This window comes from Schistocerca gregaria, chromosome 4 (assembly GCF_023897955.1).
Source record: "Schistocerca gregaria isolate iqSchGreg1 chromosome 4, iqSchGreg1.2, whole genome shotgun sequence".
Classification (NCBI taxonomy): Eukaryota; Metazoa; Arthropoda; class Insecta; order Orthoptera; family Acrididae; genus Schistocerca; species Schistocerca gregaria.
This window is the reverse complement of record NC_064923.1, coordinates 716,795,539-716,822,924: the sequence shown is the minus strand read 5'-3', so window position 1 is coordinate 716,822,924 and position 27,386 is coordinate 716,795,539.

Sequence of the window (27,386 nt, the reverse complement as noted above, 5' to 3'; positions counted from 1 at the left end):
CTGCTTGAATACTGCTCAGCAGTGTGGGATCCTTACCAGATAGGGTTGATGGAAGAGATAGAGAAGATCCAACGGAGAGCAGCGCGCTTCGTTACAGGACCATTTAGTAATCGCAAAAGTGTTACGGAGATGGTAGATAAACTCCAGTGGAAGACTCTGCAGGACAGACGCTCAGCAGCTCGGTACGGGCTTTTGTTAAAGTTTCGAGAACATACCTTCACCGAAGAGCCAAGCAGTATATTGCTCCCTCCTACGTATATCTCGCGAAGAGACCATGAGGATAAAATCAGAGAGATTAGAGCCCACACAGAAGCATACCGACAATCATTCTTTCCACGAACAATACGAGACTGGAATAGAAGGGAGAACCGATAGAGGTACTCAGGGTACCCTCCGCCACACACCGTCAGGTGGTTTGCGGAGTATGGATGTAGATGTAGATGTAGATCTGCTGTAACTATTGGATGCTGAACTATACAACTGTACACGATAACTCATATCCAAGACTTCATGATCTAATACTTCCACATGTTTTTTGGTCTCAAGAATGCTGCTCACATATGGCAGCGGTTCATCAATCATTGTATTTTCCATTTTCCCTCAGTAATACATACCTAGGTGACATTCTCATTTTCTCCAAAACCACAATGAACATTCTAGGCATCTGGAACTAGCTCTATCCACACTCCAAGACAGTTATTAATGAATCCAGATCACAGTTGAATCAACCAGAGGTCACATTCCTAGGTGAGAAGCTCAGTGCAGAGTGCATCTCTATGGTGAGCAATCTTCTCTCAAACGTATAAATGTATCATAATCTACATTGCTTCATAAGGACTCAAAATTTCATTTGTCGCCACCTGTCGTGTGTGGCTGAGCTGCAGACACCTCTCACAAAAGCTTTGGTGGGCACTGACAGACTGGGCAAGAAAAAAATTCAGTGGACTTCAGAGATGGTGGAGCATTTTGATACATCAAGTGGCACTTAGCAAATGCCGTCACCTTGGCACACCCCAGTCCTCGTGCCCAGCTGACTGTCATGGCTAATGTGAGCAGTTCTGCTGTTGAGGCAGTATGCAACAGGTGCTCCATGGTGAACGTCAGGTGCTCTGGTTTTTCCCCAAGAAACTTTCACCCTCCAGGCCAGGTGGTCTGCATTCAGTCAGGAGCTTCTAGCATTCTGTTCGACAATTCAGTACTTCCATGAAGATACTGATATCTGAGAAGTTCCTGTATCACAAGCCACTAGTAGGTGTGGATGCCAGCCCTTATCTTGCAGTATACCACAGACATCAGACATGTACATGGCCCAGACAAAATTATTGCAGACTGTCTTTCACAAGTCAGTGCTATATCCATACAATATGATTTCACAAGCATGGCAAAGGAACAGGTGAATAACCTGAGCATCGGAGAGCTCTGCAGCAATCCAGACATGGGCCTCCAAATCGAACTTAATTCTCCCCCCCCCCCTTCCCAGTATCCACAACTCTTTTGTGGATACTTGCATGGCGAGCTAGTGTGGCTGTCTTTCCTTTCCGGGCTGCATACTTTCCTTTTCCACATCCTTCCCCATCTCCCATTCTTCCCCCCGCCCCTCACCTCTGTCTCTTCCCTTCCCCTCTTCCCCCTATGGGAGTATGTTTCGTGCCTACATCCGGAGACGGTCGCTTGTAACTGTAAGACATACGGGTGACGCATAATTCCCCACCCCGGGTAGACAGGTAGGACACGTACATACCCCCTGGTAATGGTCAGGCGCATGGAGGGGTGATTACCTGAGCTGGTACCTTCCGAACGTGCCGATTGGTTCCTCCGTCCGTTTCTTGGGAGGTGTGACCTGAGGTGTGAACAATCACCTAAGGCGGGAGTGCCCTCAGAGAGGTCCCCCACCAGAAAGGGGCGCACCAACGGAGACGCCGGTAGTCGTGGGGGATACTTTTGCAATGGTATCCTCTACGTCTACAATTTCTGCTCACGAGCAAATGTTAGATGAGTCTCATTCTTCCATCAGTGACACAGTTCCTTGCTTCTTGGTCGTACGAAGGTCTAGATTTCTCCACAGTCATCCCATTCATTATGCAGAAAGGTGTCGACGCAATTGCAGGTCCTGTAAAGTCTTGTTCCTGACTACGAAATGGCATCTTGTTGTTAGAACCAGTCAGTGCCCTCCAGGCACAAAAATTGCTGCGAACTCCACTGCTACACACCTTCCCTGTCCGGGTGGAAGCACACCGCACTTTAAATTCATCTCGCGGGGTGGTTTATACACGCTTACTCGACGGAGTGTCCAACGAGGAAATTCAAAACTACCTGTCTGACCGGGGCGTAACGGCTGTACATCGAGTAATGAAAAGGGTTGACAAGGACTTGGTACCAATATGTACTATTTTCTTGACATTTGACAGAGTTCAACTTCCATAGAACATAAAAGCGGGCTATGAGATAATTTCAGTTCGCTCTTACACCCCCAACGCTACGCGTTGCCACCGGTGTCAGCGGTGCAATCCCACCAGCCAGTCGTGTTCCAATCCGGCCAAATGCGTTACTTGTGGCACGGATGCCCATGAGGGTGCTTGTCCACCTCCACCCCCTTATTGCATCAACTGTCTGGCCGACCACGCTGCTTCCTCTAGAAATTGCCCCGTTTTCAAAGACGAACGGCTTATTCAGGAAATCAGAGTGAAGGAAAAGGTCTCTACATTTGCTGCTTGTAAGTTATTCGCCAGTCGAAAGCCCACTGTGCCTCCAGCAGGTAAATATAGCACTGTCCTTCCATCTCCAAGGCCTGCTAAGGAGGCAGCCACGCAGGCTTGTGATCTCACCTTTAGTGCCACGGTCGTCAGATCGTCCAGCGCGAAGATCGCCCGTTCAACCTCCCCACTATGACCTGCTCACCCTTCATCGGCTTCTGATAAATCAGGAGCCCCAAAATCAGACACCCGGACTTCCAAAAAAGATCCTACTCGCGAAGAGTTTTTTTTACGTACCCCGACTTCACAGCCATCGATTCCTCCCTTATCTCAGCGTCCTGTTTCCAAGAAGGCTTATAAAAAGCCAAGTTCCTCTCCTTCTCCGCCACGGCATGTCTCATCTACAGCGCCACCTGGCGGTAACCACCCTCGGCCGTCTTCTGTGTCGCCTAGGCGCACTGCTGGGGTCTGATCAACCGGCCGATCGCTGGTGGCTGGAGCTGCCTCCGAACCACGTATGGATCAGGATCTTCTGCCTTTGGCTGAATGCCATTCCACACTGTTGGCCACCGGCTCTCAGCAGTTGCTGAGTTGAGGGCAACCGTGGTAAGATTCTTCCCTTTTCTGTCCACCCTATGTCCATTATCCACTGGAATAACCGCGGCATTAGAGCCAATCGGGTTGAATTGTCGATCCTCTTACGATCCTACTCGTCGGTCATCTTCTGTCTTCAGGAAATAAAGCTGTGTCCCTACGATCACTTTGTTTTCCCTCATTTCCAGTCAGTCCGGTTTGATCTCCCCTTAGTTGATGGCACTCCAGCACATGGGGGACTTATGATTCTTCTCCATGATACTGTCTATTATCACCCAATCGCCTTAAACAGTTCCTTCCAAGATGTTGCTGTCCGTCTTTCCCTTTCTGGATACACATTCTCTATTTGTACCGTATACATTCCATCATCCACACCGATGGCAAGAGCTAATGTCTGTCATCTCCTTGGTCAGCTCCCCCCCCCCCCCTATTTGCTTGGTTGGGGACATCAATGCCCACCACCAGCTTAGGGGATCTCCCCGTCCTTGCCTGCGATGCTCTCTAGTGATTGCCATCTTCCACCAAGCGGATCTTGTTTGCCTCAACACTGGGGAACCTACATTTTTGTCTGCCTCCACGACTAATTTCTCTTATTTGGACCTTTCGGTCGGTATTGTTCCGCTAGCTTGGTGCTTTGAATGGTTCGCTCTTGCTGATACACACTCAAGTGACCATTTTCCATGTGTCCTTCGATTGCAGCCACAACTGCCATCTATTTGCCCGAGACGCTGGAAGTTTGCCCAAACCGATTGGACACTGTTTTCATCTCTAGCGACATTCGATGACCGTCACTTTCCTAGCGTAAAGCTCTGCAGTAAAAACCGAACACTGGTCGGGAAGCTGAAATCTATTAGGGGTATCGCCAACAATATAGGCACTCCCAACAACAAATGATGTTTTTGAGCCGTCAGTGTAAATAAATGTGACATCCTACATTTGTGCGCATAGAGCAGCAAATGCCCGACGATAAACGAAAGATGGGGTACCATTCTTGGGAAGCTGACGAAGATCACGGAGCAGGCAGGTCCGGGGGCAGAGCCAAGGCGGTGCTGTACCCCCAGTTGTCAAGAAAATTTTAGGAAAGTGGAAGGAAAGAGAACGTAGCAGTTGACGGAAGCGGACTCCCAGTGGTAGTAGAGAGGAAGGGCGGCCTGCATAGCCTAAATCCAAGGAGGCGTCGGAAAAAAAAACCGGAATGTAACAGGGTTATGGGAAGGGGACATTATGGATTTTCGGCTGTGACGTTTCAAAGGAATCGTTCCTATGCTCCTGGAATACAAAACCCGAATGTTTATCCGTTGATGTGAATTCCGCTACTTCCAGTAGTGGTTCTAGTGGATCAACTGCTGACTCACCTGTCTTATTAACTTTACAAAGATATATATGATGGGCTTGCAGCCACTGAAGTTATTGTTAAATATGATGCACATAATGGTAAAATTCTGGACAATGCATGAGAAGGTTAATACGTGAAGTCTGTGAAGGCGATCTGGTGAACATAAAATGTTCGTTTAAATGGAAAATTTAAAGAGAGTTCATCGATGTAATATACACTGAAGCGCCAAAGAAATTGGGATAGACATGCGTATTGAAGTACAGTGATATGTAAACTGGCAGAATGCGGCGCTGCAGTCGGCAACGCCTATATAAAACAAGTGTCTAGCGCAGTTGTTAGATCGGTTACTGCTGCTACAATGGCAGGTTATCAAGATTTAAGTGAGTTTTAGTATGGTGTTATAGTCGGCGCACGAGCGATGGGACACAGCATCTCCGATGTAGCGATGAAGTGGCGATTTTCCCGTACGACAATTTCACGAGTATGCCATGAATATCAGGAATAGGATAAACGTCAAATCTCCGACATCTCTGTGGCCGGAAAAGGACCGTGCAAAAACAGGACCAACGACGACTGAAGAGAATGGTTCAACGCAACAGAAGTACAAATTAGTGCAGATTTCAATGCTGGGCTATCAGCAAGTGTCAGCGTGCAAACCATTCAACGAAACATCATCGATATGGGCTTTCGGAGCCGAAGATCAACTCGTGTACCGTGATAGCTTTACGCCTCACCTGGGCCCGTCAACAGCGACATCGGACTGTTGATGACTGGAAACACGTTGCCTGGTTGGACGAGTCTCGTATCAGATTGTATCGAGTGGATGGACGTCTATGGGTATGGAGACAAACTCATGAATCCGTGGACCCTGCATGTCAGTAGGGGACTCTTCAAGCTGGTGGAGGCTCTGTAATGGTGTGGGGCGTTTGGAGTTGGAGTGATGTGGGACCCCTGGTACGTCTAGATACGACTCTGACGGGTGACACGTACGTAAGCATCATGTCTGATCATCTGCATCCATTCCTGTCGATTGTGCATTCCGACGGACATGGGCAATTCCATCAGGACAACGCTACACCCGACACGTCCAGAATTGCTACAGGGTGGCTCCAGGGACACTCTACTGAGTTGAAATACTTCCGCTGGTCACAAAATTCCTCAGACATGAACATTATTGAGCATATCTGGGATACTTTGCAGTGTGCTATTCAGAAGAGATCTCCACCCTCTGGTATTCTTACGGATTTATGGACAGCTCTGCAGAATCCATGGTATCAATTTCCACCAGTACTACTTCAAACATTGGTCGAGTCCATACCACGTCGTGTTGTTCCATTTCTGCGTGCTCGCGGTGCCCTACACGATATTAGGCAGGTATACCAGTTTCTTTGGCTCTTTAGGGTAGCTTTCCTTGCTTGAAAGTCAGTGGCCTAGAGTATAATATTGTCGCTTGTAGAGGTAATAGTCACAGACAATGAGCGACGCAATGACGTCCGGAGTCGTTTCTACAGAAACCACTCATGGCATTGTTGTATAGCTATAAAAGAAGAATCGCTGGACATTTGACACTACAGTGTCGCTGGCACGGAGCTGAAAGCACGGCTCACGCTACAAGAAGTCGAAGCGGTGGACACACACCCAAACATGAGGAAACAGCTGCTGCTACAAGTGGCCATCCCGTCGACACATAGACGAGAGAACACTTTGTGCTGCAACCAAGTGGCTGTTGTGTCCACACATTGAAGACAGCAGCTGGTGCTATACCCAAGTGGCATCCAGTCGACACGTGGACGAGAGAACACCTCATTCTACAACCAAGTAGCTGTTCCGTCTGCACATAGTAGAGAGAACAGCTCGTGCTACAACCCAGTGACATTCCATCCACACATCAAAGAGAGAATAACTCGTGCTATAAGTGGCCATACTATCACCACGTAGATAAGAGAACAGCTGGCGCTAGAACCAAGCCAAGTGGCCGACACAGAAGAGGCGCCCAGGCTCACTGAGAATATGTACTGCGGCCTCACAGTGAGTGTTCGTCGCGGACGAGGGCGCTGTGGAGTTCCAGGGGATCCTCTCCTGAAGTTCCTGGAGGCGCTACCGTTGCTGATGGGGTGTACGCAGCAGCTGCAGTAATCAGAATGTTACCATGTATTATACCAAGTATTACATGCAATAAAACTAGCTACTACTGTTAACTGACTGCAATTTAAATTTATTCGACACTTTGTGAGTGGACTAAAGCTAACAAGGGAATCTCCCCATCGCACTCCTCTCAGATTTAGTTATAAGTTGGCACAGTGGATAGGCCTTGAAAAACTGAACACAGATCAATCGAGAAAACAAGAAGAAGGTGCGTGGAACTATGAAAAAAATAAGCAAACTATACAAACTGAGTAGTCCATGTGCAAGATAGTCAATGTCAAGGAAGTCAGGAGCGCCGTGGGCCCGTGGTTAGGGTGAGCAGCTGCAGAGCGAGAGGTCCTTGGTTCAAGTCTTCCCTCGAGTGAAAAAGTTTACTTTCTATATTTTGGCAAAGTTATGATCTGTCCGTTCGTTCATTGACACTTTAGTGTCTGTGTTTTGCGACCGCACCGCAAAACCGTGCGATTAGTAGACGAAAGGATGTGCCTCTCTAATGGGAACCGAAAACGTTTGATCGCAAGGTCACAGCTCAACCGATTATGTGGGGCCGACGTTCGGAGCTGACGGTCATGGAAGGCGCCGTAACGGCTGCACGATACGTGAATGACATCCTCCGACCGATAATGCAACCATATCGGCAGCATATTAGCGAGACATTCGTCTTCAAGAACGACAATTCGCGCTCTCATCGTGTTCATCTTGTGAATGACTTCCTTCAGGATAACGACATCGCTGAACAGCATGTTCTGCAAAAATGGTTCAAATGGCTCTGAGCACTATGGGACTCAACTGCTGTGGTCATTAGTCCCCTAGAACTTAGAACTAATTAAACCTAAGTAACCGAAGGACATCACACACATCCATGCCCGAGGTAGGATTCGAACCTGCGACCGTAGCGGTCGCTCGGCTCCACACTGTAGCGCCTAGAACCGCACCGCCACTCCCGCCGGCGCGCGCGATTAGCCGAGCGGTCTGAGGCGCTGCAGTCATGGACTGTGCGACTGGTCCGGTGGAGGTTCGAGTCCTCTTTCGGGCATGGGTGTGTGTGTTTGTCCTTAGGATAATTTAGGTTAAGTAGTGTGTAAGCTTAGGGACTGATGACCTTAGCAGGTAAGTCCCATAAGATTTCACACACATTACATTATTACAAAAATTACTTATTCATTTCCATGGTACTCTATCACAGTAGATTATTTGTAAGGAAATGACTCTTTAATCACTACATAACACAGACACATTTACATTTAGCAATATAAGATGGTGAATCGTGTCAATCAACGCCGTTTGTTGCTAATCCCACCATCAGAGTTACCAGACGATGTCGATGTCTCCTGTTTAAGTCACTGCTTGTGTCGATATTGGAGTTCGCCACCACGTTACATAGTGTGGTAGTACGCAGTGGAATCATGTAACAAGAACGGTGGCACATCACCTGACATTGTGCCGCAGCGTAGCTACAATTCCATAGTAATGGAGCACCTTCACAATACTTCACGACTCTTATACCAGAAGACACGGAACTGAGGATCCATACAGTTGGATACAACATCGACTGTAGCGCCAGCACCAAACAGCCGGCCCTGTTTATGTGATAATCAGTAGCTCATGAGTGGTTGAGCTTAATGAATCATAACAACAGCCAAGCAATGTTGTACTGTACAAACGATGGAGTAAATAATATGAAAGGAAAATGAGGGCATGCTCAAGAAGACCCTGTAACGATCGTACGGCCTTTGCGTGTATATTTCGCGTCAGCATCTTCTCATACGTATGTCTCCGATACGTACAACGGACAACTCTCTCTCTCTCTCTCTCTCTCTCTCTCTCTCTCTCTCTATCTCTATCTCTCTTTCTCATACAAGATTATGCAAAACGTGTAGCTACACGGATGAATGTGTTGTCTAAATAGAAGCGTCATTATCCTGGGACGCATTCCGAACTTCTCACTCTACTTGCAGACAGCATGGAAAGGCGTGTGGCGCTCTTGCATGATAGTGAAAAGGTAGATGGTCACTCTAAAGGTGTGTACGTAGTTGTCATTACTTGTATTTTTACGCTACGGGGTTGCTGTAGTACGTCTTCCCACAGAATCGTACAAATGGTAGAACTGTGTTCTAACACAGAATAAGAATGTAGTGCAAAAGTTTTTCTCTGCAGTATTTTTAACCTACCATCAACCACGTCTCACAGAGCATATACAACGAATCAACTGCCATCGTTTCCTTATGACGACAACTACCGTCGATTGGGCATCATTTCCGCTAAGAACTTGATTTCAGATTTTGCAGAGTGTCATCCAGAGGGCATGCCCTTACGGCGTTGTGGTATCGCGAATCTATAGACGCACAGTGATTTAAACAGATGCCTTCCTTCCACATCTCTACGTTAAAGATCTGAACATTGCTACTGCTCCATACACCTTGCGTCAATTCTAAGTCACTTGGCTTGTGCACTAAATACACTCCTGGAAATGGAAAAAAGAACACATTGACACCGGTGTGTCAGATCCACCATACTTTCTCCGGACACTGCGAGAGGGCTGTACAAGCAATGATCACACGCACGGCACAGAGGACACACCAGAAACCGCAGTGTTGGCCGTCGAATGGCGCTAGCTGCGCAGCATTTGTGCACCGCCGCCGTCAGTGTCAGCCAGTTTGCCGTGGCATACGGAGCTCCATCGCAGTCTTTAACACTGGTAGCATGCCGCGACAGCGTGGACGTGAACCGTATGTGCAGTTGACGGACTTTGAGCGAGGGCGTATAGTGGGCATGCGGGAGGCCGGGTGGACGTACCGCCGAATTGCTCAACACGTCGGGCGTGAGGTCTCCACAGTACATCGATGTTGTCGCCAGTGGTCGGCGGAAGGTGCACGTGCCCGTCGACCTGGGACCGGACCGCAGCGACGCACGGATGCACGCCAAGACCGTAGGATCCTACGCAGTGCCGTAGGCGACCGCACCGCCACTTCCCAGCAAATTAGGGACACTGTTGCTCCTGGGGTATCGCCGAGGACCATTAGCAACCGTCTCCATGAAGGTGGGCTACAGTCTCGCACACCGTTAGGCCGTCTTCCGCTCACGCCCCAACATCGTGCAGCCCGCCTCCAGTGGTGTCGCGACAGGCGTGAATGGAGGGACGAATGGAGACGTGTCGTCTTCAGCGATGAGAGTCGCTTCTGCCTTGGTGCCAATGATGGTCGTACGCGTGTTTGGCGCCGTGCAAATGAGCGCCACAATCAGGACTGCAGACGACCGAGGCACACAGGGCCAACACCCGGCATCATGGTGTGGCGAGCGATCTCCTGCACTGGCCGTACACCTCTGGTGATCGTCGAGGGGACACTGAATAGTGCACGGTACATCCAAACCGTCATCGAACCCATCGTTCTACCATTCCTAGACCGGCAAGGGAACTTGCTGTTCCAACACGACAATGCACGTCCGCATGTATCCCGTGCCACCCAACGTGCTCTAGAAGGTGTAAGTCAACTACCCTGGCCAGCAAGATCTCCGGATCTGTCCCCCATTGAGCATGTTTGGGACTGGATGAAGCGTCGTCTCACGCGGTCTGCACGTCCAGCACGAACGCTGGTCCAACTGAGGCGCCAGGTGGAAATGGCATGGCAAGCCATTCCACAGGACTACATCCAGCATCTCTACGATCGTCTCCATGGGAGAATAGCAGCCTGCATTGCTGCGAAAGGTGGATATACACTTTACTAGTGCTGACATTGTGCATGCTCTGTTGCCTGTGTCTATGTGCCTGTGGTTCTGTCAGTGTGATCATGTGATGTATCTGACCCCAGGAATGTGTCAATAAAGTTCCCCCTTCCTGGGACAATGAATTCACGGTGTTCTTATTTCAATTTCCAGGAGTGTAGTTTGTTCCAGAAGATAATCCAATTATGTTTCTTGATTTTTGTTTTACCTTACTCTCTGACATAATGACATTTTTGTCCACACAAGAAAACATATAAAACATTTGTCACATTTAATGTGTTATATACACTGGTGTCCAAAATTAAAGAAACTGAAGCAAATTTTCCAAGATTAAGTTTATTCTTATGCAAAACAATATCAAAGAGTGATAGTAAAGTACAAACAATGCAAAGAATACAAATCATAGACAACTGCAACATGCATAACGTCTGACAAAAATGTTCTTCGTTTTTCCAACTTAACGGATTTTCTCATACATTCCGACAACTGGTTAGTGTGATCACTATGAGGTGTGACCACCTTCAGCAACAATGCAGGCCTGACAACGATGGGGCATGCTGTGACTGATGTCATCAGGCTCATGTTGAGGGAATAACGCCCATTTTTCCTGTAGAGTGGTTGGTGGATGCTGACGTGATGCAACCCTTCTCTTTAGTGCATCTCAGTCGTTCTCTATGGGATTCAAATCAGGAGAACGTGTAGGCTATTCCATGTGTGTTATGTATTCCGTTTCCAAGAAAATATTAACCACTCGCGCTCTACGAGGTCGAGCTTTATCGTCCATCAGTACAAAGTCTGGGTCCACAGCACCTAGCACATAAGGTCCCAAGATCTCGTCACGGTTCCTGACATCACTTAAACCTTACCGTTTCATCCGTAGAATTGCATGAATAGCTGTTCGAGTAGTGAACATAATCATTGCCCGCACCATTAGGGATCCTCCTCAATACAGCTCTCTTTCCACCATGTTTGGGTCCCCGAAATCGTGTTCCATGTTCCGTCTAGATGCAAATCCGTCGAGAATCACTCTCCAGACCAAATCAGGACTCAGCTATGAAGATAACTTTGGCCTACTGTTCGACCGTCCAGGTGGCATCTCCTGTGGAGATGCGTCACAGGTAGACATACGGCAGGTCTCTGACAATAACGGCCACTCTGCCGAAGCCTTCTGTACACTCTTTGCATCGGTACAACACGTAGAGTGGATGCTTCAAGGTCAAATGCCAGTTTACGTGCAGTAGTAAGGCGGTGCTGTCGTGCCCTTACAGCCAATTAACTGAAACTTCCTGGCAGATTAAAACTGTGTGCCCGACCGAGACTCGAACTCGGGACCTTTGCCTTTCGCGGGCAAGTGCTCTACCATCTGAGCTACCGAAGCATGACTCACGCCCGGTACTCACAGCTTTACTTCTGCCAGTATCCGTCTCCTACCTTCCAAACTTTACAGAAGGTCTCCTGCGAAACTTGCAGAACTAGCACTCCTGAAAGAAAGGATATTGCGGAGACATGGCTTAGCCACAGCCTGGGGAATGTTTCCAGAATGAGATTTTCACTCTGCAGCGGAGTGTGCGCTGATATGAAACTTCCTGGCAGATTAAAACTGTGTGCCCGACCGAGACTCGAACTCGGGACCTTTGCCTTTCGCGGGCAAGTGCTCTACCATCTGAGCTACCGAAGCACGACTCACGCCCAGTACTCACAGCTTCACTTGTGGATGTGAGACTAGCCGGCAAATATTACTCTGTTTCATAGATGCCCTGACGTCAGCGTTGGCTTGGTTGTCCGTGGACCAAAATTCCATTTTCCGTGCACAACACGATCCTACGGACATCCGATGACAGTTTGTATGACTACATCGTCAATTAGACGGGGAAATAGCGGTTTGTTTCTTTGATTTTGAACATCAATGTATTTTGCAGACGGCTGCGAGATATTCCTGTCACTATACTTTCCTTGTATAAATATTGGTACCAATTCATAAAAGAAAATCGAGTCTCTTTAGGAATGCTTTGTTATGTAATCTTATTCAAAAATCACGAATGCCTGTGAAAAAACTATAATCTTGAAAAATCGTGTTATGAGTTTTGTTGCACTTATCCCAAATTGTGTGTTACAGAAATTTCAAGACATTGTCTGCGCTGCATGATGAAATACATATTAAGGAAACGTTTTATCCTCGTCATACATGAATGGTTTTAGTAAAGAAATATTTGTTAACTAGTATTACAAAAACGACCGTCTGAAACAAGCGTCGCCGACAACGTAGCGGTTCAAAACAAAAAAAGATAAGACGCATGTGTTGCAGTCCCTTTCGTGAATCTGTCGTTTCCTCATGCTATGAAGGCACTATCATTGACTTTCCAACGAGACAACTTGCGGTTCAGTTTTCATAACTAGCATGATTGTGAGGAGACGTATGACCAGGACGTCAGCCTTGAATTTAGTGAATGTGGCTGAACCGCTATGTAAAGTGCATTTGTATCTACGATGCGAATATTTCAGAATTCTCTAAAGTCTTCTTATAAGGATAAAACTGCATCCTTTGTAGCCTAATTTTACAGGGCCTATTTGTACGATTTATTTGTCAGTGTACAAGGTTCCACTAACGGGAGTATAAGATTCTAAACGATGTGGTATAGTAATAGTGAACATTGGGAAACCTGATTGCACGGTGATTGTTCCTGCAGTAATACTAATCTTGAAACATACTTGCTCTTATTTTCTTTCTACTACATTAACCAGATCTAGATGGGATCCAGTGCGGTTTCTATTACTACTGCCCAAATACGAGGGTTGGAACTTAAATAGTGGCAACTATTTATTCACAACCGATAGAAAAGAGTTACATATTTGCACCTGTTACTGGCCTTCGAAGTAGTCACTGGCGTTGTGTAGAACCCGTTCCTAGCGATGTTGAAGGCGTAGTGTACCGTTAGCAGAGCCTGTTCTGTTGATGGTGCGAATGGGGCGGTCTACTGCCTGTCGAATTTCTCGAACAAATCTGAAGCAAATGCGACGAAGTGGTTCCTTCATCTTCGGAATCAAATCAAAGTCACAACGACTTAAGTCCTGGGAGTACAGTACTTCCCAGTCCCATCGACCGAACAGAGCAGCCACAGCTTGCGCTGTCTGCGTCCGCGCATTGTCATACAATATGACGGGTGGGTTGCCGCTTCTTTCACAAAGCTGGTCGCAGGTGATGCTCCAAAAACGAACAGTAATACTGTGCATTGACGGTCTGCCGTGGAGGAACGTAATGCGTTAAGATAACTCCATCATAGTCGTACACGAGAATCACCATAACTTTTACCATATGGGGCTCTGACGCACTTTCGACTTTCGCGGCGATCCATAATGATGCCATTCGTTGGATTGACGTTTCGCTGTTGTCTTCATGGCATTCGCTTCAGAACTGTTCCAGAGATTCGACAGGCAGCAGACCGCTCCATTCGCACCATGAACAGAACAGGTTCTGCTAACGGTATACTACGCCTTCCACATCGCTGGCAACGGTTTCTACAAAACGCTGGTGACTACTTTGAAGGACAGTAACAAGTGCAAATATGTAACTCTTTTGTATTGGATGTGAATAAATAGTTGCCACTATCTAAGTTCCAACCCTCGTATCATCCGTTTTTCTTCGCGAAAGGAGTCGTCGTTGAGTTTTATACAATAAATCTTACGGTAAGTTTGTGTGAGTTCCGTGCCGAATACAAAATCTTCAAAAATCGCAGGCCGGTCGGGAACGTTTTCACAGATTCCTTTGCAGGCCTGGGAAGTCTATCTGTCGTTTCTTTTTTGTATAGAGAAGGGACTGTTAATGCCCCAATAGACTGAAACCTAAATGGGTTTTACCGTGATCATGCTGAACACGGAACTAATCCGTCCATACGTACCCACTTGCAGTTGAATTAATGATTTATTTGTCGCTATAGATGTCCATTACGTTAGAAACAATTGCATACCATGTTTCATGATTGTTATCATCATCATTATCATCGTTGCAACCCGAATAGGAATCTGTAGTGCTGCCAAACCCAGAACCACATTACGCTACTAAACTACTTAAAAAGAATAAACGAAAAGAGAGTGATGCAGAGTAGCACGAAGGACAGAAAAGGACAGAGATCCGGAATAACAAATAACTATATAGCTACAAAGAAACTTGAAACATAATGAAAAGAGATTTGCAGTAATAGTAAGAAAAAACATAACGAACTTAGTAAGATAACGTTAGACATCGGTAGTAATAGTTCCTAGTGCTGCTACTATTTTGTCTACACATGATCAAGGGCAGTTCACCAATAACGGTCGTTAGCTGCCTATCCGGAATGCTGTAACGCCCACGGCACTCGCTGTCGGGCTCTGAAAACATGATCTCCTTTATGGTGGAAGATGTCCACACTGTTCCTCGTGTTTTTATTTTAAGTAATTCATTACAGGAATTCTGAAAGTATTTGTATGGAGTGTAGCCGTGTATGGAAATGGAACATGGACGATAAACAGTTTGACAAAAAGGGAATAGAAGCTTTTGAAATGTTGTTCTACAGAAGAGTGCTGGAGATTAGTGGGTAGATCACGTGACTAATGAGGAGGTACTGAATATAACTGGGGAGGAGAGAAATTTGTGTCCAACCTAACTACACTACTGGCCATTAAAATTGCCATGCCACGAATATGACGTGCTACAGAGGCGAAATTTAACCGACGGGAAGAAGATGCTATGATATGCAAATGATAAGCTTTTCAGAGCATTCACACAAGGTTGGCGCCGGTGGCGACACCTACAACGTGTTGACATGATGAAAGTTTCCAACCGATTTCTCATACACAAATAGCAGTTGACCGGCGTTGAACAGTGGACGTTACATTTCAGATGTGTTACGACCAGTTGCTCTACCCTTCATTCGATCCCTGCGAAATCCTACATTTCAGCGGGATAATGCACGACCGCATGTTGCAGGTCCTGTACGGGCCTTTCTGGATACAGAAAATGTTCGAATGCTGCCCTGGCCAGCACATTTTCCAGACCTCTCACCAATTGAAAACGTCTGGTCAATGGTGGCCGAGCAACTGGCGCGTCACAATACGCCAGTCACTACTCTTGATGAACTGTGATATCGTGTTGAAGCTGTATGGGCAGCACCTGTACACGCCATCCAAGCTCTGTTTGACTCAATGCCCAGGCGTATCAAGGCCGTTATTACGGCCCAAGGTGGTTCTTCTGTGTACTGATTTCTCAGGATCTATGCACCCAAATGGCGTGAAAATGTAATCGCATGTCAGTTCTAGTATAATATGTTTGGCCAATGAATACCCGTTTATCAACTGCAATTCTTCTTGATGTAGCATTTTTAATGGCCAGTACTGTAGAAGAACGGATCGGTTCGTAGGACACATACTGAGGTGTCAAGGGATCACCAGTTTAGTAGTGGAGGGAAATGTTGGGGTGGGGGTGGGGAAGGGGGTTAATAATCATAGGAGGAGACCAAGAGATGAATACAGTTATCAGATTCAGAAGGATGTAGGTTGCACTAGGTACCCAGGTATGAAGAGGGTTGCACAGGATAGAGTAGCATGGAGAGCTACATCAAACCAGTCTTTGGACTGAAGACCAAAATAACAACAACAACACGAATGCTGCCTTATATCTTGCTCGCCAACTGGTTTCAGTCCAGTACCATTGAATAAAATTTAGGGACAAAGATGATGTGCAATTTCGAAAATTAGGATGTAACATCCGTATGAAGAGAACTACTTCAAAATGCTGTTACAAATCTAACATTGCAGCACGTACACCTTACGAAGACGCACGGTTAATTTTAAATAGTAGAGATTCAACACATTGTGAATGTGTGAAAATCGCGCAGTGTCCAGTTAGAATAAATACGATAAGCTGGCTTGGAAGAGCCAAAAACGGAATGGCATATGTTCACTAATGCCACGTTCAGAAACCATGGAAGACAAAGATACCGCAAAAATGCATAATACACAAAGAAATAAAAGATTACGAAATATTGCAGTAGAACAATTTACTAAAATACCTTAAGAATTAAGCCAATGAATAGTTTATAAAATATGTAAACGACTAAAATAGAAAACAGGTTTTACATATGTAAAATAAGTGTCTTTATTTCTACAAGCAAAATTTAAATAATAATTTCGAGTCTTGGCCTTCATGTACAAAGTATGACAAACAAAAACAGCCGCACAAGGTTAAGTGCTACAAAGATACTATGCAGTGAAAGTATGCCAGAACCAAGAGTTTGTGTGTTTTTGGCACTTGGGGCTGTCGTCCTACAGATGAGGCTTAGGCCCTGCACTGCACACGCTTCTGACGCAACACACTGTCTTCCATTCGGGAACTCAGAAGTCGAGTCTCGTGGTACATTGTGGGAACACCATCTGCTCCGTTTCCAGCGCTGATGTGGTGTTAAATACTAACGACCTTCGTGTTCTCTTCCACATTTGCAGTGGCTTATCTCGCGCTTACATTAACCTGTGATCTTGAATGTTAATCTTTTATATACACTACTGGAAATTGAAATAAGAACACCGTGAATTCATTGTCCCAGGAAGGGGAAACTTTATTGTCACATTCCTGGGGTCAGATACATCACATGATCACACACTGACAGAACCCCAGGCAAATAGACACAGGCAGCAGAGCATGCACAATGTCGGCACTAGTACAGTGTATATCCAACTTTCGCAGCAATGCAGGCTAATATTCTCCCATGGAGACGATGGTAGAGATGCTGGATGTAGTCCTGTGGAACGGCTTGCCATGCCATTTCCACCTGGCGCATCAGTTGGACTAGCGTTCGTGCTGGACGTGCAGAACGCGTGAGACGACGCTTCATCCAGTCCCAAACATGCTCAATGGGGGACAGATCCGGAGATCTTGCTGGCCAGGGTAGTTGACTTACACTTTCTAGAGCACGTTGGGTGGCACGGGATACATGCGGACGTGCATTGTCCTGTTGGAACAGCAAGTTCCCTTTCCGGTCTAGGAATGGTAGAACGATGGGGTCGATGACGGTTTGGATGTACCGTGCACTATTCAGTGTCCCCTCGACGATCACCAGAGGTGTACGCCAGTGTAGGAGATCGCTCCCCACACCATGATGCCGGGTGTTGGCCCTGTGTGCCTCGGTCGTCTGCAGTCCTGATTGTGGCGCTCACCTGCACGGCGCCAAACACGCATACGACCATCATTGGCACCAAGGCAGAAGCGACTCTCATCGCTGAAGACGACACGACTCCATTCGTCCCTCCATTCACGCCTGTCGCGACACCACTGGAGGCGGGCTGCACGATGTTGGGGCGTGAGCGGAAGACGGCCTAACGGTGTGCGGGACCGTAGCCCAGCTTCATGGAGACGGTTGCGAATGGTCCTCGCCGATACCCCAGGAGCAACAGTGTCCCTAATTTGCTGGGAAGTGGCGGTGCGGTCCCCTACGCCACTGCGTAGGATCCTACGGTCTTGGTTTGCATCCGTGCGTCGCTGCGGTCCGGTCCCAGGTCGACGGGCACGTGCACCTTTCGCTGACCACTGGCGACAACATCGATGTACTGTGGAGACCTCACGCCCCACGTGTTGAGCAATTAGGCGGTACGTCCACCCGTCCTCCCGCATGCCCACTATACGCCCTCGCTCAAAGTCCGTCAACTGCACATACGGTTCACGTCCACGCTGTCGCGGCATGCTACCAGTGTTAAAGACTACGATGGAGCTCCGTATGCCACGGCAAACTGGCTGACACTGACGGCGGCGGTGCACAAATGCTGCGCAGCTTGCGCCATTCGACGGCCAACACCGCGGTTCCTGTTGTGTCCGCTGTGCCGTGCGTGTGATCATTGCTTGTACAGCCCTCTCGCAGTGTCCGGAGCAAGTATGGTGGGTCTGGCACACCGGTGTCAATGTGTTCTTTTTTCCATTTCCAGGAGTGTATGTTACGTAGACAAACGTATTTCTGAAATTCCATTACCCATTCATTAAATGTACTTGTTGTTGCAATTTTTTCCGTCAGTGTACGAGTTAGATTCTATAAACACCTCTTCTTCAGAAACGCTTTTCTTAATAACGCCCGTCTGCAGTTTATATACTCTTGACTTCCGCGTTGGTCAGTTATATTACTACCCAAATAACAAAACTATCCTACTACTTTTAGTGTCTCATCACCTAAACTAATTCGCTCAGCATTACCTTGTTTAATTAAGCTAAATTTCGTTAGTCTTGTTTGATTTTGTTGATGTTCATGTTGTAACTTGTTTTTAAAGCACAGTCCACTCCATTCAACTGATCTGTCAAGTCCTTTGCCGATTACCGAATCATCAGCAAAGCTGAAAGTTCTTAATTCTTTTCCCTGAACTTTAATTCCATTTAAAATGTCTCTTTGATTTCCTTTACCGCTCGTTCAGCGTACTGACTGAATAACATAGGTGAAATGCTGAAACCATGATCACTCCCTTCCGAGCTACTGCTTCCCTTTCATGTCCTACGACGATTACAACTGCAGTCTTCATTTTGCACAAGTTACAGATGGTCTCTCGCTCTCTGTGTTTATTCCTGCTCTCTTCGGAAATTCAATGACCGGGTCGTAGTCAAAATCGCCAAAAAAGTTTTTCCAAATCTAAATCGCTATAAATATAAGTCTGTTTTGTTGAATTAACTTTGTAAGATAAACTGTACTGTCATGTGTTTCTAAATTTTTCTGCACCCGATACCGATCTTCCTCGAGGTCATATTAGTATTTTCCGACCATGACTTCTTAAACTTACTGTCAAGATTATTCACGCCTATGACCAACTGCATTCTCTTGAGTTGTAAGAGGGTGGTCATTTGTTATCCGCAATTTAGTTATATTTTTCTTTATTTTGGTATTACTATCGTTTTTCGTTGATGACGCGTGCTTTGTTTATTTGTTGTTGTATCTTTGCAATTTTCTAGCTGTTAGGTTAGTTTCGTTATCGCTGCCGTGTTGTTAATCATGGGTGCTCCGCTGTCTATTTGCACCAAAGAAGAGCAACGTTCAGTGATTCGTTTTTTGTGGCAGGAAGGCGTATCAGGGGCCGAAATTCTTCGAAGACTTTCGGTACAGTACGGGAACAGTGTTTTGCCTCAACGGAGTGTCTACGAATGGACTAAAAAATTCCGAAATGATCGCACATGTGTTCCGCACGATGAAGGAGCCGGACGACCGTTTACCGCCACTAATGAAGAAACCATTGAGCGTTCACGTGAAATGATTCTCTTAGACGGCGATTAACTATTGACGAAGTGGCACATCGTCTCCAAATTAGTCACGGTGCTGCCTACGAAATAATCATAAAGTTTGTGCAATATGGGTCCCACGCAACTCACACAGTTGCATAAACAATCGCTCTTGGACATCTGCAAAAAACATTTAGATCGCTATGGTAACGAAGGGACAACTTCTTAGACAGGATCATCACTGGTGACTGAACATGGATCCATCATTACCAGCCGGAGAGTAAACGGCAGAGTATGCCTGCAGTTCGAAGCCAATGCTGAGGATTGTTGTCAAAAAGTGTTGTGTTGTTGCACGACAATGCCGCTGCTCACACTGCTGAAACGCTCCAGAAACTCAAATTTGAAGTACTGGATCATCCTCCATATAGTTCCAATCTCGCCCCTTCTGACCATCACTTGTTTGGTCCACTCAAACAGCCAATAAGGGACCGTCGATTTGCCTCGGACGAAGCAGTGAAAGAAGCGGTGTATTCCTGGCTCGCAACTCAACCGGGAGCCTTCTTTTATGTGGGCATCTGGAAGCTTGTATAACGATGGACCAAGTGCGTTTAAACGCATGGAGACTATGTCGGAAAATGATGTTCTTGTGAGTTTCCTATTTGATTACAATAAAATTTTATAACTACTTTGCGGATAATAATTGATTTACCCTCGTATTATTGCATTCCTCTTGAAGTATGAAGTTATTTCGTCTTTTACATAGCTTGCATATCACCCGGAAAATTTTAGTCGTGATTAGTTCTCCCAATGATCTTATTAATTCAGAGGTTATGTCTGGGTGTAATAAGCGTGTGTATCTTCGATGATCCACACACCTCTCATGAACGGTGCGAGTTGTTTGACGTATGTACGACTTCTCACAATTTCCGCAAGGAATCTGATATACACGCGCTTTACGAAGCTGTAAATCGTCCTTCACAAAGTCGAGTAAGGCTGCAATTTTAGTGGGGGGGCCGGAAGATCACCTGAACATGGTGTTTATCAAGAATACGGCCTATCTTCGAGGAAAGAGCACCCACGTAGGGCAAAAACGCACTAGATGTTAATGAATTACTATCTTCTTCCCTATCACATACCTGCATTTTAGGTTTTGCATCGAATGCTCTACGAATTTGTTGCGGAGCGGGTGAGTATCAGATTCCTTGCGGAAATCGTGAGAAGTCGTAAATAAGTCAAACAACTCACACCGTTCATGAGAGGTGTGTGGAGCATCGAAGATACATACGCTTATTACAGCCAAATAAGTCAGTTGTGGCCGAACATTGTACTGATACAGGACATTGCATGAATTACGGTGATGTGAAGATTTTAATATCCACCTCTTCTTTTTGGGAATCTGTCTTCAAGGAGGCTGTAGAGATTAGATTAGCTGCTAATTTAATAAATAGAGACAATGGTTCTAATTTGGAAAAAGAATGGAATCCAGCTCTTGGGGTAATTGAACTGCAGAGAAGTCGTCATGGTGTCCCCGCCGCCGATCATACATCGATAAGCGAATAGAGTGTCTGTACGCCTTCGCCACAGGCGGCGCATGTGTGAGCGTATGTCTCTGCCGCCGACCACCATCTGTGACCCACATGAGCGCAGTACCGCCGTGGTGGAGCATATAAGGCCGCGCTTGGCATCTCGTCGTCAGTCTTGTGACTCACTCTGAGGATGGCCGCACGATACGCGGCCGAAATATCAGTGGAGGAAATTTTATTTGCGCGGTTGCATGCCCGAAATTTAATGAACTATTCACTACGCCGCGAGAAGTTGAAAATGCACCTTGTATCTTATTTATTAAACAAATATATGGTGAAACCAAGACGGAGAGTAATGTGATGTCAATGTAGTTAAGATTAGCGGTCTTCGCATTAGTATCTCAACTCGAGTTTGTTGTTTAGAATAACACGCAGTTTACGGAATATTTTGAATGACTGAGACACTGCCGAGTCTGTAACGCCGGAAATGCATATCCTCCTATTTCCATCTGCTGCACTATAAATTTGTTTCCTTATTTTGTTACCTGAAGATATGACATTACTGTGTCTTTATATACTATAATCGTTTTACTGTTTGTATATATATATATTTATGCATTTATGTTGGTTTGTTTTGTGAATATTATTTGCATTTATACGCTGGGTCTGGCCTAGGGAAAACTATGCTATCGAACGAATACATCGATAGGTCGTGTGGAGAACCAAAGTGTTTAGGATCTTTGGTAGTGTTAACTCCGTCGCGTGGAGCGCGGAAGAGGGGAATTTGGCTGGAGTAGTGCAGTGGAGCAGGTATGTTGTGTGATGCTCCCGCGAGATGCAGCGCTTTCGGGGTTTGGCAGCATGTAATTGCGCTCGACTTGCTATGATAGTTTCTGACACGGTGTCGAGGACGGGAAGCATTAGCTGGCGCACATCAAGAGCCCGTTTCGCCTGGAGACCGTGTCGAGAAGAAGGTGCGCCAACATCCAGCTTCTGCAACAGCGACGGCCGACAATGAGTGACTGTCGCCACCTCCTCGATCGACGGCTTCAAACCTTCAATCAAGCAACAAGGAAGACTGGAAGCACGTAAAGTTTTAGAACTGTATGGCACACCTCAGCTTTTCAAACTGGTCCATTTTCGTAATTATAATTACAGCAACTTAGCATGAACATTTGTTGCTCATTGTCGCAATTGCATTACCAAGCAGGGTCCCTTCGTTTTCCGGAATGAACGCGAGTGTCGTTGAAATTCAAACGCCAGCATTAAAGTAGCATTATTCCATTTCACTGCTTTAATTTCAAAGTTCAGTTAAAGTATTCACAGCAGGCTACAGTATTTAGATTACACAAGCACAAATTATGAGTGCGAGTTTTGTTACCATATTTTAGCTTACCTATGGCTACAGCTCAGCTTGGTACGTACTAAATTTTACTATTGTGAATTGTTCAGAATCATTTAATTCAAGTTCAAAGTAAAGTCTCTTATTTCTAAATTGCAGAGATTCAAGTAGCTTTTGAACTGATTGTTGAGGTAGCCCAAGACTAATCGTATTTTACTGAATCTCGATGTGCTTCAGAAACAAAGCTCACTATTAATTACAGTCACTAAATTAACTTTCAATTTTCCGGTTTTATTAATTAATTTGCTAAACTAAGTCAGAGTGTAGCGAAATTTATTACTTCTGACAAACTTTCAGTTTTCACACTACATGTGCCAACCTTCAGTTGCCACGCTTCTAGTGCTAATTATATGTGCAATAACCTTTCTTTTTCAGTTACTATAGTAATTGTCCATAGGACTGGCGACCGTAATTTCCCCCAAATCTCAAATATCTAATTACCGCTAGTTAATTGTTAACGTGACGGCCGCACATTTACTTTCTTTATTAACTTTACCCCTTTTCAAAATTAATTTCCATCAGTTTCATTTGCATTTTTCCTTTCGTTTAGATGTAACCCTTTCCTCCCTCTTTACCGACAGATTAACTTCGGTGACAATTGCTTTTCCCAAATTTCCATTAGGTACACGCGGTTTAATTTTTCACTGTCAGTAAGATCGATAAGTGAGGGAGAGGTTACAAGTCCTCATAGTTTTGCAGCTGTACTGGTTTATGTGAGGTGTTAAATAGGTATTCATCATTTCCAGCATAGATCAGCACGTTCTTCTTTTGGGTTCTTGCATGTTGTTACCCGATATTTTAATATTTATTCACTTTGTTGGGTAGCTTTTATCCCATCCTACGTAATAGCCGTTAGGAACAGGCATTGTGAACGACGCAGAACGACCATGACCCTCTAAGATACAGGAGGAATTGTTGTACACTGAGGTCAAAGAAGTCATTAGATACCTCCTCATATTGTGTCGGACCTTCTTTCTCCCGGCGCACTGCAGCAAATCGACGTGGCGTGGACTCCACAAGTCGTTGCAAGTCCCCTGCAGAATACTGAGTCCACGCTGCCTCTACAGCCGTTCATAACTTCCAAATTGTTGCTCGTCCAGGATTTTGTGCGAGAAAATGAACTAAGATTATGTCCTAGTAATATTAGGTGGGATTCAAGTCTGGCGATCTGAGTGGCAAAATCATTTGCATGAACTATTCAGAATGTTCTCCGAACCAATCGCGAACAATTGTGCTCCGATGATGTGGTGCATTCTCATTCATAAAAATTACCTCGTTGTTTACCAACATGAAGTCCATGAATGACTGCAAGTGCTCTCCGAGGAACCGAAGATAACTATTTCCAGTCAATGATCTGTTTAGTTGGATCAGAGGAACCAATGCATTCCATGTAAACACTACCCCCCACAATTATGGAGCCACCTCTAGCTTCCACCGTGCCTTGTTGATAACTTGCTTCCATGACTCCGTAGCGTCTGCACCACACTCGAACCCTACCATCAGCTAGTACCGACTGAAATTGGGACTCATCTGACCACGCCACGGTTTTCCTGTTGGCCAGGGTCCAACCGATATGATCAGGAACCCTGGAGAAGCTATTAGCAGAGGCATCTGTGTCGGTCGTCAGCTGCCATACGCCATTAACGCCAAATTTCGCCACACTTTCCTGACGGATACGTTCTTCATACGTCCTAAATTGATTTCTGCGGTTATTTCGCACAGTGTTGCTTGTCTTAGCGCTGTCAACTCTATGCAACCACGCAGCTCACTGTAGCTGAATTATGGTCGTCGGCCGCTCTGCTGTCCGTGGTGAGAGGTAATGCCTGAAATGTGATATTCTCTACACACTCCTGACACTGTGGACCCCGGAATACTGAATCCCTCAAAGACTTACGAAAATGCCCTTTACATCTAGCTCCAACTCTCATTCCAGGTTCAAAGTCTGTCATTTCCAATCGTCCGACTACAATCACGTGGAAAGCTTTTCACAGGGATCACCTGTGTACAAATGACAGCTCCGCCAATGGACTGCCTTTTGTGCCTTGTGTACGCGATACTATCGTCATCTATATACACTGCTGGAAATGGAAAAAAGAACACATTGACACCGGTGTGTCAGATCCACTATACTTGCTCCGGACACTGCGAGAGGGCTGTACAAGCAATGATCACACGCACGGCACAGCGGACACACCAGGAACCGCGGTGTTGGCCGTCGAATGGCGCTAGCTGCGCAGCATTTGTGCACCGCCGCCGTCAGTGTCAGCCAGTTTGCCGTGGCATACGGAGCTCCATCGCAGTCTTTAACACTGGTAGCATGCCGCGACAGCGTGGACGTGAACCGTATGTGCAGCTGACGGACTTTGAGCGAGGGCGTACAGTGGGCATGCGGGAGGCCGGGTGGACTTACCGCCGAATTACTCAACACGTGGGGCGTGAGGTCTCCACAGTACATCGATGTTGTCGCCAGTGGTCGGCGGAAGGTGCACGTGCCCGTCGACCTGGGACCGGACCGCAGCGACGCACGGATGCACGCAAAGACCGTAGGATCCTACGCAGTGCCGTAGGGGACCGCACCGCCACTTGCCAGCAAATTAGGGACACTGTTGCTCCTGGGGTATCGGCGAGGACCATTCGCAACCGTCTCCATGAAGCTGGGCTACGGTCCAGCACACCGTTAGGCCGTCTTCCGCTCACGCCCCAACATCGTGCAGCCCGCCTCCAGTGGTGTCGCGACAGGCGTGAATGGAGGGACGAATGGAGACGTGTCGTCTTCAGCGTTGACAGTCGCTTCTGCCTTGGTGCCAATGATGGTCGTATGCGTGTTTGGCGTCGTGGAGGTGAGCGCCACAATCAGGACTGCATACGACCGAGGCACACAGGGCCAACACCCGGCATCATGGTGTGGGGAGCGATCTCCTACACTGGCCGTATACCTCTGGTGATCGTCGAGGGGACACTGAATAGTGCACAGTACGTCCAAACCGTCATCGAACCCATCGTTCTACCATTCCTAGACCGGCAAGGGAACTTGCTGTTCCAACAGGACAATGCACGTCCGCATGTATCCCGTGCCAACCAACGTGCTCTAGAAGGTGTAAGTCAACTACCCTGGCCAGCGAGATCCCTGGATCTGTCCCCCATTGAGCATGTTTGGGACTGGATGAAGCGTCGTCTCACGCGGTCTGCACGTCCAGCACGAACGATGATCCAACTGAGGCGGCAGGTGGAAATGGCATGGCAAGCCGTTCCACAGGACTACATCCAGCATCTCTACGATCGTCTCCATGGGAGAATAGCAGCCTGCATTGCTGCGAAAGGTGGATATACACTGTACTAGTGCTGACATTGTGCATGCTCTGTTGCCTGTGTCTATGTGGCTATGGTTCTGTCAGTGTGATCATGTGATGTATCTGACCCCAGGAATGTGTCAATAAAGTTTCCCCTTCCTGGGACAATGAATTCACGGTGTTTTTATTTCAATTTCCAAGAGTGTATGTGAATATCGCTATCCCATGTCTTTCGTCACCTCAATGTATTACGAGGGGCGTTTGAAAAGTCCGTGCAAAGTCAGACAGATGGCACTACCGCGCGTATCGAGGTTATGTTTAGTTAGTAGCATCTTTGCATAGAACTCACACCAAGTTTCAGCCATATTGGTCTATTTCTTTGTGTTTGGCATTCGTGTGAATCAAGGAAGTCGAGTGATTGTCAAAAGTGGACGAAAAAGAATTTCGTGTGCTGATTAAACATTTACTTTATGAAAGGCAAAACGTCTCAGGAGACTAAAGAGCAGCTTGATAAAAACTACGGTGACTCTGTACCTTCGATTAGAACAGTTCATAAGTGGTTACAAAATTTTCGGAGTGGCCATATGGGCACAAGTGTTGCTGAACGTTCTGGACGCCCTATGGAAGTTAAGACTCCAGAAATCATTGATAACATCCATGATATGGTGATGGATGACAGAAGAGTTAACGTGCGTGAGACTGGTAGTGCTGTGGGCATCTAGAATGAATGGGTACATAATATTTTACATAAACATTTGGACATGAGAAAGCTATCCGCAAGATGGGTTCCGCGATTGCTCACACTTGACCAATAACGGAATCGTGTGGAGTGTTGCAACGATAGTTTGCAGCTGTTCAGGAAGAATCCTCAGGACTTTAAGCGTCGTTTGATCACTGTGGATGAAACATGGATACATTACTATGCTCCTGAGACAAAACAAAAATCTAAACAATGGTTTACCAAGGGAGAATCTGCACCAAAAGAGGCGAAGACCATTTCTTCCGCTGGAAAGGTTATGGTGACTGCCTTTTGGGAGTTGCAAGGGCTAATCTTTATCGACTATCTGGAAAAGGGTAAAACTGTTACAGGGGCATATTATTCATCGTTATTGGAGTGTTTGAAAACCGAGCTGCAAGAAAAACGCCGGCGATTGGACCTCAAAAAAGTCCTTTTGCATCACGACAATGCACCAGCACACACCTCAACAGTTGTGCTCGCAAAATTATTGGAAATACGATTCACATCCCCCCTATTCTCTGGACTGGGCTCCCTCTTTGCCCAATTTAAAGAAATGGCTGGCGGGACAAAGATTTTATTCAAACGAGGAGGTGATTGCACCAACTAACAGCTATTTTGCAGACTTGGACAATTCCTGTTATTCGTAAGGAATCAACTAATTAGAAGAGCGTTGGACAATGTGCATAAGTCTAAAAAAAGACTATGTCAAAAACTAATAAAGGTT